This window comes from Psittacula echo (assembly GCF_963264785.1).
Source record: "Psittacula echo genome assembly, chromosome: 1".
NCBI classification, from domain to species: Eukaryota; Metazoa; Chordata; class Aves; order Psittaciformes; family Psittacidae; genus Psittacula; species Psittacula echo.
This window is the reverse complement of record NC_137735.1, coordinates 44290434-44305183: the sequence shown is the minus strand read 5'-3', so window position 1 is coordinate 44305183 and position 14750 is coordinate 44290434. Positions and strand designations below refer to the sequence as shown.

The 14750-nt window shown below is 36.0% G+C and overlaps 1 protein-coding gene across 1 annotated transcript in view; it reads right to left on the bottom strand.

The window, feature by feature from the left end:
- Nucleotides 1-14750, bottom strand: part of FSTL5 (follistatin like 5) — a gene marked incomplete at both ends in the record, with an annotated part of 323640 nt that overhangs the window by 284206 nt on the left and 24684 nt on the right. The window lies entirely within an intron of this gene.

Here is a 14750-nt window from a genome sequence, read left to right as displayed (position 1 = left end):
AATCGTATTATTGCCTGGAGTTAAAAAAATACTTTCCATGTCATTTAGTAGCTTTTTGGTTTGTATCATTGTATTAAAAGTATTAGACAGTACACAAATCTTTTTCTCAGCAACCTCAATAGGAGTGTAAGTTCAGCAGTCATTTAGCATACAAAAGTAACTTCTATATATCCTAATTTATCTTCAAAAATTTTCCATTCTCTTAATGATGAAATTATGATATGCTATAGAATTTATCTGTCCAAACAAAATGCTCAGAAAAGCAAATTGCAATAATTAAAACAAATAAACAAATTCCAGTGCATCATTTCCTTAGGTTCAACATCTTTTCAAGCATTCATATTATTGATAAACTAGCTTTTTAGCAAAAAAAAAAAAAAAAAAAAAAAAAGGAACAAGTTTTCTAGCTGCATCTTACAGCATTCAAAAACAAATGATTGCTTGGGTTTGCTGCATTTTAGTCAATTATTGAAACAAAATTTGCACAGCACTGCTCGAAACTTTTAAGATATTAAAAGGAAAGGAAAATAAGGTTTGTTTGCCTGGCATATAACCATGAGCTTTAGCAAGTACACATAGCGAACACATTATCTTAAACACAATTACTATAAAAATCGTTTAACATCCCCTTAGAATCACAAGATAGTTTAAAGATCATGTAGTTCCAACTACCCTGCCATGGCCAGGGACATCTGCTAGACCAGCTTGCTCAAAGCCCAGTCCAACCTGGCCTTGAACATTTCTTTGTAAATTTGCATGAAAAGTATATGGCTTTCTGTTGGTGATATTTGCAAACTGAAATCAAGGTAACACTAATTTTGTGGACATTAATTATTACAGAAAAAATAGGCAGTGTTATACCACCTATTGACTGCAGCTCTCTTTTTAAAATACAAGCACCAAATATAAATTTAGTACCAAGCAGTTAACTAACACATTCATATATTTGAAGAAATCCCAGTGATTATTCTGACTATCATTTAGACTATAAGCAAAACCTACTACACCACTGAGGGCCACAGAAATACTACTTCTGGTTTTCAAATATCTCTTTCAGCAACATAAATATTTCTGAGTTTAGAAATGAGTAGGTAATATGTATTCTGCTTAGCCTCATAGTTGTGTCACTGAAGGGAAGAAGAAAATCAAATCCAAATATATTACACATTTTCTGTTATCTGAATAATGTAAAATCCACAAACTAGTTATCAATTTTTCAGATAATAAAAAATGGAATGGTGTTTTTTTATTACATGAATTTTATTATTTAGTAGAATAAAATGACTACCAAATTATTTATAGTTTGCTGCTTATTTATTTAGTATAGGGCTAGCCAAACATTTCAGCCCAAGAGCCAGAAAGTTAGTTTTATATTCTTCAAAATGACATTCCAACTCCAGAAAAACACGGCAATATGTAAAAGGTGAACAAAAAAGGAGGAGGAGCAAGACATTTTCCATCCTCTTTCTCTCAGGAAAATATAGCAATACAAAATCAACTAAACAAAAACACACACAATAACATAAGAGATAAACTATGGAATATTTAGTAGTATGAAAAGGAATAGACCAAAAGTAAGGCATTTCTGTGTGCCTTGAAAAGCTGAGTGGAAGAACTCTGCACATTTAAAATGTTTCTGATTTTTTCATTCTGTATCTGTCTTTCTGTTTTACACCACATGACCAAGTTTCAGAAATCCATACATAAGCATTGTATTTAAATGAATACAGTGTATATTTCAAGCTCTTGATTATACATCTGTGTGGAAAGACCACAGAATCAATAAGTAGAGCTCTGCCTCTCAAGCCATGTCACCACAGGCTTCACATAGCTTTAACAAATTCACTTGATATAACATGGATTTCAGTTCCTGCTTCTGAAAGGCCTACTTTCTCTCATAGAGATCTTGGGGGGAAGAAAGAACCACCAATAACTGCACGTACAGATTCTGCAAATAAAGGTATTTTTTCGTAGCTGGTTGGATTACACACGTGCTCCATAACTTTGACAAAACCAACAAAACCAGATAAAACACAACATGAGCACTCCTTCAAATTAGAGGATGTACATTCTATAGACAGTTTTAAATGCAATGTTATCCTTGCAGCTTCTGCTGTTATATTTCACGGATGATAAACAGCTACTGTTTATTTTTTATTTAGAAAATAACAACCTATTTATCCCCTAAAATCTCCTGTTCCTGACTTCTAGAAAAGCTTTCCCCTCAATCTATTTGTTTAGTGGAAAATCTTCTAATGTTTCTCAAAGTAGTGTCACCATCTTGAGTTACAAAACATTCAGGGCAGAGTGAAAATTTATGAGTCTGTTAGTTTTCTTTGTATATATGACATGATTCACATGCTTATTGTAAAGGTTACTAGAGGTCACAAGTCCTAGGTCAAATATCAAGGAAAAAATTAAAGCAGAAATAACTGAATTGGTTCACCGGTGTCCAGATTTTCTTTCTTATTTTGAGTTTGGTGCCAGAAGTGCCCAGGTCTACCTCTTAGTATCTTAAAACACTTCCCTAAATTCTCTGATGTCCAGCTCCATTGTCTACCGGTGCCATCTTGGATGATAAGAGGCATGATTAAATTGGCTGGTCAAAATTATGTTTAAAGACAGGTATTCATTTGAAAAGAAAACTAAAATGCATTGTTCCCATCCATCCCTGGAAGATTGCAGGATTATTTTTTTTTGGCCACTATTTTTTTTGCTAATCACAGCCCACCTTTCCTAACTCAATCACTGAATGTAGAACTGTGCTAAGTCACACTATTGGCAAGTGACTTCATAATATTTTACGGTAGTCTGTATCACTGGCATCTGGAAAGCAAGAACATTTTTTATTAATTGAATCAGTCTAAAAAGAGCTACAAATATTTAAATAACTGATCTCTACCCAATACTTTCCAAAGCATAAGGGAGCAATATTTGTAAATGTATTACAAAGATACTTCCATGGATCTTTGAAAAACCATGCTTTTTTCTGTTATAAAAGCTTTCAGAGCAATGTATTCTAAGTCTCTGTCTGCAGTCAAAATTCAATACACCTGCAGAATCCCACTGAAGTCAATCAGGCTCAGTATATGTATACAAGATTCTGCCCATACAGAACAACCTTTGCTTCTACGGCCTGCAAAACATGATTGCACACCACTTAAAAGTTCCTCATTTTCAAATTGGTTTTCATTAAAATTCCATTGCTTAGGCAATTTTTAGGCTATTTAAAAATCAATAATCTATTTTGCACTAATGTTTCCAGGTAAACTAAAGTTTCTCAGTAATCAGTATGATTTAGGAGTTCATAAAGTGATATGCAAACCTACCATGAACTAAAATAGATTCTCTGTGTACACTTAACATTCTATGAATTAAAGTATTTTTTTATATTTTTCTTCAAGTTGTCCTTCCAAAGCCCTAGCTGAAATTAAAGAACATCAGATTCTAAGCCTGTTTAATTTAGAATAGCAATGAATTAATCCTAATAATCTAATAACTCCATACGGCATTGTCTTTGAATCATTAGAGGATTTGCAGATAGTATCTTGTGCATGCAAACGAGATAATCATAGAAGCACAGACACCAAATAGCCCTTTTTCCAAACACTGTTGGACATGCATATTCAACAAAATGCAAATATTGACTTTTCTGATAGCAACTAGATCAGATTGCTAAAGTGTCTGATGGGACATTGTAATCCCAGTGAGGGAAACAGTACTGACCTTCGTGCTCTGTATGGCTAGCATGTAGCTTGCTTGCATTTATGATTCCCTGGACCTCTAAGCATTTGCCACAATTGGAAGAATAAAGTAGGCATGTGGAAAAAGGTAGTCTCCATCAGTACAGAAAAACTTGAAAGAAAGTAAACAGGCTTAATGTCTCATGATATCTCTCTGGAGAGGCAAGGAAGAAATGTCATTTGCAATTGATTGCTTATAAAGATAAGTGGCCCTATAAAAAACTCTTTCTCTTTTAATAAGCAAGAAAAGAGGATTATAACAGGTCACACACCTGCACATTCAGCAATCAGTATGCCCAGCAAGTATTTTGGAATATAGACATACGAAAAATGCTAATGCTTTAAGGAACATTGATCTAGACTGCGTACACTGATGCAGATAGTCATTTTTTGGTGACATGCTGTACCAAAAAACCTCCCATAAACCAAGCTTAAACCAAGACTATCTGTACTACTGGATACTTCAGCCAATACGTTTCAATCTTGGAACTACATTATACTTCTAAATCTTGCCTAATTCAACACTTCAAATTGGACTGGAAATAAAGAAATGGACAGGAAAATGCTCAAGATTTCCTGGTAATTTTATTAACTTGCAGTAGATTACATGATACCCTCAGATGGGGTTTTAAAATATTTATTTAAAGACTATTAAAGGTTCACAAGAAATGCTTTTTTCTAGGTTCTCATGTCTCTTCTGGGTAGATATTCTGTTTGCATCAAAAAAAAAAGAGATCTTACTATTCCAGTCCTCACTACTGCTTTTGTGTACATTTTGGAGTATGCCATTCTTTTGCTTAAATAGTAAAGAGGAATAAGAGATAGAAATACATTTTAAATAAACAGTACTCCTTACACTGCTGCAATATCTGTGAGTGAAACCTTTGAGAAACGAATGGTTCCATCACTGTGCCTGTGGGAAATTTTACTCCTGTCTAAGTTAATGTACGGTCCAATGGCAAATCCTTAGCTCCATCTTTCACTAATGCATTTATTTTACTCAACAATGTTTTTATGCAATTCAAATGAAAATTATTTGCACCAGATATGAAGATCATGAGGTGGGATTTTTGCTGCTTTGTTTGTTTTGGGGGGTATTTTCTATTTATTTAACATTATTTTCATATAAAGGCAAAGCAGAGAATAATAATCAGATAATAAGGGAAACGAGTAATTCCCAGTCTTCTGGAACAGAGAAAAGCCCAAACTCAGGGCTTGTATTAAAGACATTACATAAAACCTAAATAGACCATTAGTTGATGGAGCTCATCTTTGTTACATGGCATGACATTGCCTTTACTGTTATGTAAGGGCAACCTCACTACTTCCGTCAATAGAGTGAAATGCCACATTTCAATGATAGTTTTTCTTTTACACTGAATTATTTTTTAAAAAAATATTTAAACTTTTGTTGCAGATATCTGGAGTGGGTTTTAATAATACAGTCATTCAACATGCAGTAACAGTCACTTTAAAAATTTGCACTTGGTATGGTCAAAAATATTTGCTGCTCACTTAAAAATTATTGATACAGTTTTCCAACTAGCACCCTGTGAAAAAATTTATTATCAAGTAACACTGTAAGATTTTTCTTTGCATCATTAATGTTTAGAGTGGTCTCTGTCAAGCTATTCATGTTTCATGTTTTTAAGCAAAGTTAGAAATGCACAGAACAAAGAATCAGGTGTCATCAGTAATTCAGGTTGAAAGGGACCTTGTGAATTTTCTAGTCCATGCTCCTGCTCAATGCAGGGTCAGCTATGAGGTCAGACCAGGTTGCTCAGGGCTTTATCCAGCCAGGTCTATTTCAAATTTATGAATAGTCTAAATAATGACTAACCATGTGCAAAATTTTCTATATTATTACCAGCACCCATCCCAATATATAATTTAAAGCCATCTTTACCACATATACAAGTTTCTGCATTCAGCAACCATTATTAACCTTTGTATGGAAAAAAGTTTCATACTTCTTTCAGCATGTTTTCTATCTGCCTTTATATTAATGAAAGGTACAGAAAATACTTGCACTGACTGCCTTAAGCATCTAACTTAAGCTTTAAATATTTTTTAAAATGCATTTATGTTTCCTACATTAAAAATAAATTTTTAAACTTCAGTGTTAAACAGCAAGTACCTGCACAAGGGTTATGATTTCCTCAGATAACCATGTAAAGAAGTATAGCTCATGTGAAATCATTCTTTGTTTTACATTAATTTTTGTCTCCAGATGTAAAGATGACATCTTTCAGTGATGTACAAGAAAAAGAAAAAAATCTAAATCATTTTCAGTTAGTGTCAATATATACTATTAAACTGTTATTACCCAGTTATAATGAAAACAGTTTAAAGTTAATCTGCATTTTGACTGAAATATTGAAGAAACGTGTAACTGTGGCATTTTTCATTGTGAACAAGGAGCCTAGATTCACTCTTCACACAACTAATTTCACCTTTAAACTTGCAAAAAGCAGCAAAACTAAAAACTAAAACTCCATCTATTTATGGCTTAGTCCTGATATTCTGTGTGTATATGGCTGTGAACACGTACACGTGTGTTCCTAAAAGTTTATTCATATATGCTTACATACAAGCATGTTGAATGACCCTAGAAAGATTTTGTTTAAGCAATATAAATACATTTTCTTTAGCATTTGTGATCCTATATGACTTATGTCACTTTTGTCATCAATCATATTCATAACTGAATATACTGCGTTTATCTTGAGATGTCAATGATGATTATAGAGTAACAAGATTTTTCATTGTTTCTGGGGAAAGAAGGTCAGATTACTGCTAATTAGACCAGAGTGCAAGCTATACATATGATCCTTTAACCACAGAAATTATGATACCAGTATTTTATTTTATTGGTCTTTTTCCCCATTTGTAGTGCATTGTTAGTGGGCAATTTTCTTAAAGCTATGCAATCACAGCTTTTACATTTTATGAGGAAGAATCAATGTGTGCTAATTAGAACCTCAGTGGCACTCATAATACAACTGGGATTTTTGTATGCCTATTTGCTGTAATTCTTTATTCTTCCCTTTCTCCTGAGAGCCTTCATTTAATCAGCTCTATGCAGAATCCTATAAAGCCAAGAAAAATGCTTGCTTTAATATTCTCAGATTTATTTATTTTTGAACCATAATAAAAGTTTTTCTTAAATTTCTACTGAAGCAATGCCATCGCTGATTCTAATGTTTTTTTAAAAGAACAAAAACACCGAGTTTTCACTGATTACTGCTACTGGGCCAGCATTCACAATTGTATCTGTGTTCTTTCTGCATAATTTAAAAAGGAATTAATTTGAACCTTATTACTGAAAGTTTTGGTATTGAGACTCTGCCAGCACAGTAATCTAAGCCTATACTTAAGCTAAATCTAGACAAGAAGCCACATGCTAGAAAAATAGAAAAAATATAGCCACTGCAACATATGTGCAAATAGATTCTACACATTTCAAAGTCCAGCAAGCATGAAGAGGAGAAAGCATTCTACTATATCATTTCACTTTTGGATACAAAGGCTCTTGCTTATAGATGTGTAATGATTGATGATTTTAACCAAGGATCAACCATGACTTTATTAATGATAAATTTAGCTTATGCAGGGCCACACAGCATGACAGTTTGTTACTACCATTGCCATTATACCATATGGATATCCCTCAGAATCTGAACAAAAAAAAAATGATTTGGCAAACCCTGTCAACTGTTAAAATTTTGTAAGACACACTTTTGACAGTTATCCATACATCATATCAAAAAAAACTTTAAGAATTGTCAGGAATTTATCCTATTAGGATTTCAGATAACACCTTAAAGACTAGAAAATATATTTACTATTAATTAATAAAATACAGTTATTTCTTAAAGATTCATCAGGTCCTCCAAGATGACGGAAGCGTAGGTCAAATGACAAACAATATGCAGATAAAAACATAACCCAAATTGAATGTTTCCCTGAACTGTTTCCACATAGACTACCCCATGAAGCCCACTCTTCCTTGGAACCTGAAACTGGAAGCTGTGTTCCATGACTACGAAAAAAATCTAGACGTTACTTCAAATATGTGATCTCTAAAAAGCTTTGGAAGTTCAAAGGCATATCCTACCACTGAATATTCAAGGAGGTTCCATTTCAAAGCCTTACACGTTCTCTTCTGAGAACATGGATTACTTTCTGCCATATCATATCACCAAAGATATGAATGCCTGGTATGAAAAATTGAGACTGGATCTTCCAGAGGCCAGTAACAGGTTTAGATGGGAACATGTCACAGTATCACAGTATGTTAGAGATTGGAAGGGACCTCAAAAGATCATCTAGTCCAATCCCCCTGCCTGAGCAGGAACACCTAGATAAGGTTACACAGGAATGTGTCCAGGCGGGTTTTGAATGTCTCCAGAGAAGGAGACTCCACAACCTCCCTGGGCAGCCTGTTCCAGTGTTCCGTCACCCTCACTGAGAAGAAGTTTCTTCTCAAGTTTAAGTGGAACCTCTTGTGTTCCAGTTTGTACCCATTACCCCTTGTCCTATCATTGTTTGCCACTGAGAAGAGCCTGGCTCCATCCTCATGACACTCCCCCTTTATATATTTATATACACTAATAAGGTCACCCCTCAGTCTCCTCTTCTCCAAACTATAGAGACCCAGCTCCTTCAGCCTTTCCTCATAAGGGAGATGCTCCACTCCCTTAATCATCTTAGTTGCCCTGCGCTGGACTCTCTCCAGCAGGTCCCTGTCCTTCTTGAACTGAGGGGCCCAGAACTGGACACAATATTCCAGATGCAGTCTCACCAGGGCAGAGTAGAGGGGAAGGAGGACCTCTCTCGACCTACTGACCACCCCCCTTCTAATACACCCCAGGATGCCATTGGCCTTCTTGGCCACAAGGGCACAGTGTTGGCTCATGGTCATCCTGCCGTCCACTAGGACCCCCAGGTCCCTCTCCCCTACACGACTCTCTAACAGGTCGTTCCCCAACCTATACTGGAACCTGGGGTTGTTCCTGCCCAGATGCAGGACTCTACACTTTCCCTTGTTATATTTCATCAAGTTACTCCCTGCCCAACTCTCCAGCCTGTCCAGGTCTTGCTGGATGGCAGCACAGCCTTCTGGCGTGTCAGCCACTCCTCCCAGCTTAGTGTCATCAGCAAACTTGCTGATAGTACACTCAATTCCCTCATCTAAATCGTTGATGAATATATTAAATAATCCTGGTCCCAGTACTGACCCTTGAGGCACTCCACTAGATACAGGCCTCCAACTAGACTCCGCCCCATAGACTACAACTCTCTGGCTTCTCTCCTTCAGCCAGTTTGCAGTCCACCTCACTACCTGATCATCCAGGCCACACTTCCTCAGTTTAGCTATGAGGATGCTGTGGGAGACTGTGTCAAATGCTTTGCTGAAGTCAAGGTAGACCACATCCACCGCTCTGCCATCATCCATCCACAATGTTATTTCCTCATAAAAGGCTATGAGGTCAAGCTGTTTGCAGAAAGATTCAACTTTCATGAGTGCCTCTGTGCTTCAAGTCAGTGTGTAAGGACTATTTCTGGTTACAGGGCACACTTGACAATACTACCTACTCAGTTTCGCTTAATCTTTGAAGCAAAAAGTTTCTATTTTCCATCACTGTCATTCCTGATTACAACATTATTTCCCCATCAGCCCTCATGCTGGCAACCAGATTAAGGAATTACACACTACAGAAGTTGTGCTTCATTTTAAAGAGGAGGCTGTGGGTCCTTCTACCATCTTCAAGCAATTTCCTGAGGGGTTTTTTTCATTAATGTATCACCGCATGAACTGAACTGGCACCAAATCTCCTCCTTAGTCCCACAGAACTAGGGAAATTCATCCTGAAGCAGGTTTCATTTCAGTTTTACTTTATCATTCGCAGGCAATCACATGTGCTATTTTTAAATCTGGTGTTATCATATTAATTCATGCAAAGAGGAATAATCTGCACATGAGAAATGTCTTGCTGCATAAAAGGAGAACTGACTCTTGTTTGAAATAACGATAACCTAGTTGACTTCTTATCTCAGGATTTCCATACTCTTTTCAAGAATTTTTACCAAAACACTATCATGTCTTCCATTCTGCTAGGCAAAACAAGCTAAGATCTTGCTTTTTCATTTATAAAATACTATCTGATCACTGTAGCACTTCTCTGTACTTGTTCAAGATTAAATTCAATTCAATCTGAAATGTGAACATTCAGACATAGATACAGTATGTCAGATGAGGTTAAAGTAGTGTCATATATAATACTTTTTATTATTGCTCTATCCCTGCAAGGAAAACCTTCCTTGATATGATTCAAACACACCTGTTTCTTTATGACATGCTGGTTACTCATCATACAGTTAAGTTTTTATTTTCCTTCTTCCTTTGTTGTTTCCAAATTATAACCTTGATTATAGCAAAAAACATTATTCTGGTTCCCTGAAATCTGTACCATCACACTTAATATCATTTTCAGTTTAAACCTGAATAATCATTCAATTCCTTCAACAACATTCCTTGGACTTGGGGGTGTTGGTCGATGAGAAACGTAACATGAGCTGGCAGTGTGCACTCGCTGGTGTATCCTGGGCTGCATCAAAAGAAGCGTGACCAGCAGGTCGAAGGTGATCCTGCCTCTCTGCTCTCGTGAGACCTCACTTGGAGTATTGTGTGCAGTTCTGGTGTCCTCAACATAAAAAGGACATGGAACTGTTGGAACAAGTCCAGAGGAGGGCCACAAGGATGATCAGGGGACTGGAGCACCTCCCGTATGAAGTTAGGCTGAGAAAGTTGTGGCTGCTCAGCCTGGAGAAGAGAAGGCTGCATGGAGAACTCACAGCAGCCTTCCAGTATCTGAAGGGTGGCTATAGGGATGCTGGAGAGGGACTCTTCACTAGGGACTGTAGTGACAGGACAAGGGGTAATGGGTTCAAACTTAAACAGGGGAAGTTTAGATTGGATATAAGAAGTTCTTTACTGTGAGGGTGATGAGGCACTGGAATGGCTTGGCCAAGGAAGCTGTGAATGCTCCATCCCTGGTGGTGTTCAAGGCCGGGTTGGACAGAGCCCTGGGCGACATGATTTAGCGTGAGGTGTCCCTGCCCATGGCAGGGGGGTTGGAACTAGATGATCTTAAGGTCCTTTCCAACCCTAACTATTCTATGATTCTAACATATGCACATCTGTATCTTAGTAACTACTGGCAACCTTTTGCCAGATTAAAAAAATAAAATAATAATAATAAAAAAAAAAATCCCAGCATCGCATTCATTTTCACATTTTAACAAAACTTTAAAAAGCTATTTGCAAAAATGCTCAGAATTTTTATTACTAGAAAGAAAGCATACAAACTTGCATTCATTTACTAAAGATACATGCAACTTCATAAGCAAAGAAGTGCTGCATCTTTTTGTACTAACCATGTCCTGGGTTCAGCAGTAGCAGTCAGTTTTTCTCCTTCTTAGTAGCTGTTGCAGCACTGTGTTTTTGACTTTCAGCCTGGGAACGGAGCTGATAACACAGATGTTTACCCTGACCAAGGACTTTGTGAGTCTCATGCTCTGTCAGGGAGGAGGAGAAGCTGGGAGGAAGCAGGGACAGGACACCTGACCCAAACTAACCAAAGAAGTATTCCATACCACAGCACGTCATGCCCAGGAGGTAGAATGGAGAGTGCCCGGAAGGGCTGGATCACTGCGGGGTGGGGGTGAGGTACCGGTCGGTGAGCGGTTGTATTCTCTTCCTTGTTATATCCTTTATCATTATTACTATTAGTGGTAGCAGTAGTGATTTGTGTTATACCTTAGTTATTAAACTGTTCTTATCTCAACCCATGGGAGTTGCATTCTTTTGATTCTCCTCCCTGCCCCTCCAGAAGTGGAGGGAAGAAAGGTGGGGGGGGGTAGTGGACTGCATGGTTCTAATTTACGGCCTGGGCTTAAACCACGACAAACCACTTGAATACCTGCAATGTAAACAGTTTTTCATTTGGCTCTAAAGAATTAAATTTTAAGTTATAAACAATCTGTCCATTTTTTTACCTGAATTAAAGTCTTTATAAATAGTTAAACTGCTTGTAGTTCCTATATGTGGAATATCTATGACTGTCCAACATCTATATGGTCCAAAGGTACTGTCAGATGACAAAATTTTCCTCATTTAAAGCCCAGTAGTGCTGAAATTATTTTCTGACAAAGTTGTGCATAAATTGGGGATCAGTTCCAGTGTAAATTTTGGGAGGAAAAGGACTGCTCTCTACCTATCAACAAACCTGGATTTTTTCTTCCAAAAAATTTAAAACACTAGTTATCCTTTAAGTACCAAATGGAGAATATATCTGTGATGCTAAAGTTATGTTCATTTGTGTAACACCCATAGGATTTTGCTTATTCATGTATCAGGGTACTAGATTATTAGTATGATGTTAGATAGGTAGATAGATATCTGTACTAGATATCATACAATTAACATTTCTCCTAAAGATCCTTATGTTCTTCACAGTAGAAATAATGGTAGAGAGTATTTTCTTCATATAGGCATATAGACAGGTGCTGTTATGGAAAAAGAAAACAAAACAACACACCACTATTTCTTGTAACAGAATTCTTGAAAATCTTTCTGAATCAAGAAAAATGGAATGAAATGAGAAAGCAAACCAGAAAGTTTCATTAGGTCATGTTGGAATAGATACAGATAGGTCTATTATAAATATTTGATGCAGCTTAGTTTACAGCTGGCTCACCTAAGGACTTAGCTTTTCAGGTACTTGAGAAGGTATTTAACATTTAAGGATTAAAAACTGAAATTAATTTATAAAAGAAACATATTTTATATCTGCACATTGAAAAGCAGAAAGACATTTAATTGACAGCAATCTCTGCTTTGGATGTCTTCAGAAAAGGTTCTAATAATTACCCACATTTAAACTGCTAGTTAAAATAGATGCTTTCATTCATTGCAAAGTCTCCTTAGAAACACTAGACTTTTAAGTATAATCAAAGCAGACAGCTGGGTCCACCCTTTATGATAATGTGCCATGCAGCTTTATTAATCTGACCTTTGGAAACAAATGAGAAATTTAATACTGCCCCACCATAATTGTTAGTGGCAGCCCTTTTAGCAGCCTTTAATTTGCACTTCACTTTAATATCTGCTTCCAGTTATGATGTAAACATTAACAGGATCTGACACTGTTAATTGTATTCTAGTGTCTAAAGCAGTGGCAAAAGAGTGGGCTTGGAGTAAACTAGAACATGACCTTAGTGGATAACAAAATGCATCAACCCCTGCTAGTCAAAGAGTAAGGCAAAAATGAACACTCTGATTGCTTCAACTGGCATCTGAGTGATATACGGTGCTGCAATAATTAGGATTAAGGATGGAGATAATGTTTAGCAGACTCATCTTTCAAGGTTATATAAGATCTGATCGTCCTTTAAATTGTTTGCAAGAGATATCTGATAGGAGAAAACACGTTCTCAATATATAACCAATAGCATTCTAAAGAATTCACAATGAATACAAAAAATAATCCTGCTTTAGATGTTATGAGTAAGCAAATTTCTCCAGTGAAACACAAATACATAATTTTTTTTCTGTGTAAGCATTCTGAAATATTTTACAGCCTATTAGCAGCACAGAAAACCTACCTCAAATTTACGTTTATAGCTATTAAACTTTTGTGTTATAAACATACAATAAAAAAGTACCTGAATTCAAAAGACATCCATTTACAGGTACTTATTTTAAAACAATTTAAGTTAAACAGATTAATTTCTGAAATACCAGTACATGTGATCTGTTGCTCTGAATGTTACAGACTCTTCCTGGACTGCACTCTTTCTTTCAGGACTACTCTTCTCCTTTAAATACTTCTTTATGAATAGTTTAATTGAACTACTATCTCTATTGTTTTATAAGTTCGTATCTAAAAAACCCATGCTTGTAAAGATCCCTGTGGATTTTTCAAAGGAATTCGATGTGTGGTTTCTTTCAGTGATATAATTATGATAGCCTCCTTTTTATTCAGTAACAAGGTATCATAGCAGACTATTTTTGATAAGCTTATATTGAGATCTTCTGATACAGCAAGGGTAAAAAAAAAAAGAAAAAAAGACTGAAAACAAGTAACAAAAGTTGATTTCCCAAAATTCTAACACTGATTCTTTAGCTATTACACTGTATACTTATTTACAAATAAAATGTCAATTTCTAGTGTAACAGCACTGAAATAGTTTCTAGCATATGCTATTCTTTTTGAAAGTCTATTCTAAAAGGAAAACTTCAAGCTGTTAGGATGCGAAGATTATCTTACTTCAACAGTCTGCAACACAAAGCACAAGTTACTCTTTCTGATTTGATTATTTTAAGTAGTAACAATTGCTCTGTACATCACAAGTACCGTGAAATAACCAGCTCCCACTGGCTATTGTATGCCAAACTGAACTAAGAAACCTATGTTGCTAATACAAAGGATATTTTGCTCCTCATTATGAGAATGGTAACCTTCTGCAAAGGTGCAGGGTATGCAGAAGAGGTGGGTAACATTTTAAACCACTGTACCTAAATGCACCCATTTAGGTGAGAGCTCTAAGCTTCACAGGGAATGACCCATTTTACATTTTTAGATTTCTTAGTGTAATCAAATGAATATTCACTATATGTGAGAAACATCACATGCATAGCCTACAGATACTGCACTGTTTATATTATGTATATTAAAGGATCCATGTATACTTTCTCATTGCATTGCACTCTCTCTATGAGTTTAGTGCAGGTCTTCAGTGCTCAAGAACTAATTCAAATTACTTCATAAAGCCATCTGTGGTTTGTGTACCTCATTTAAGAAGAAAGAAGTAAAGCAAAGATAGTATTATTAAAAATACACATATTTCAGGATATTCTTCTTTAAAGTGAAATTCAGTCAAGCATAGAGCAGAATCTTACTTTATGAAATTACAAAATTATTATCCTTTTGCATAAATTCT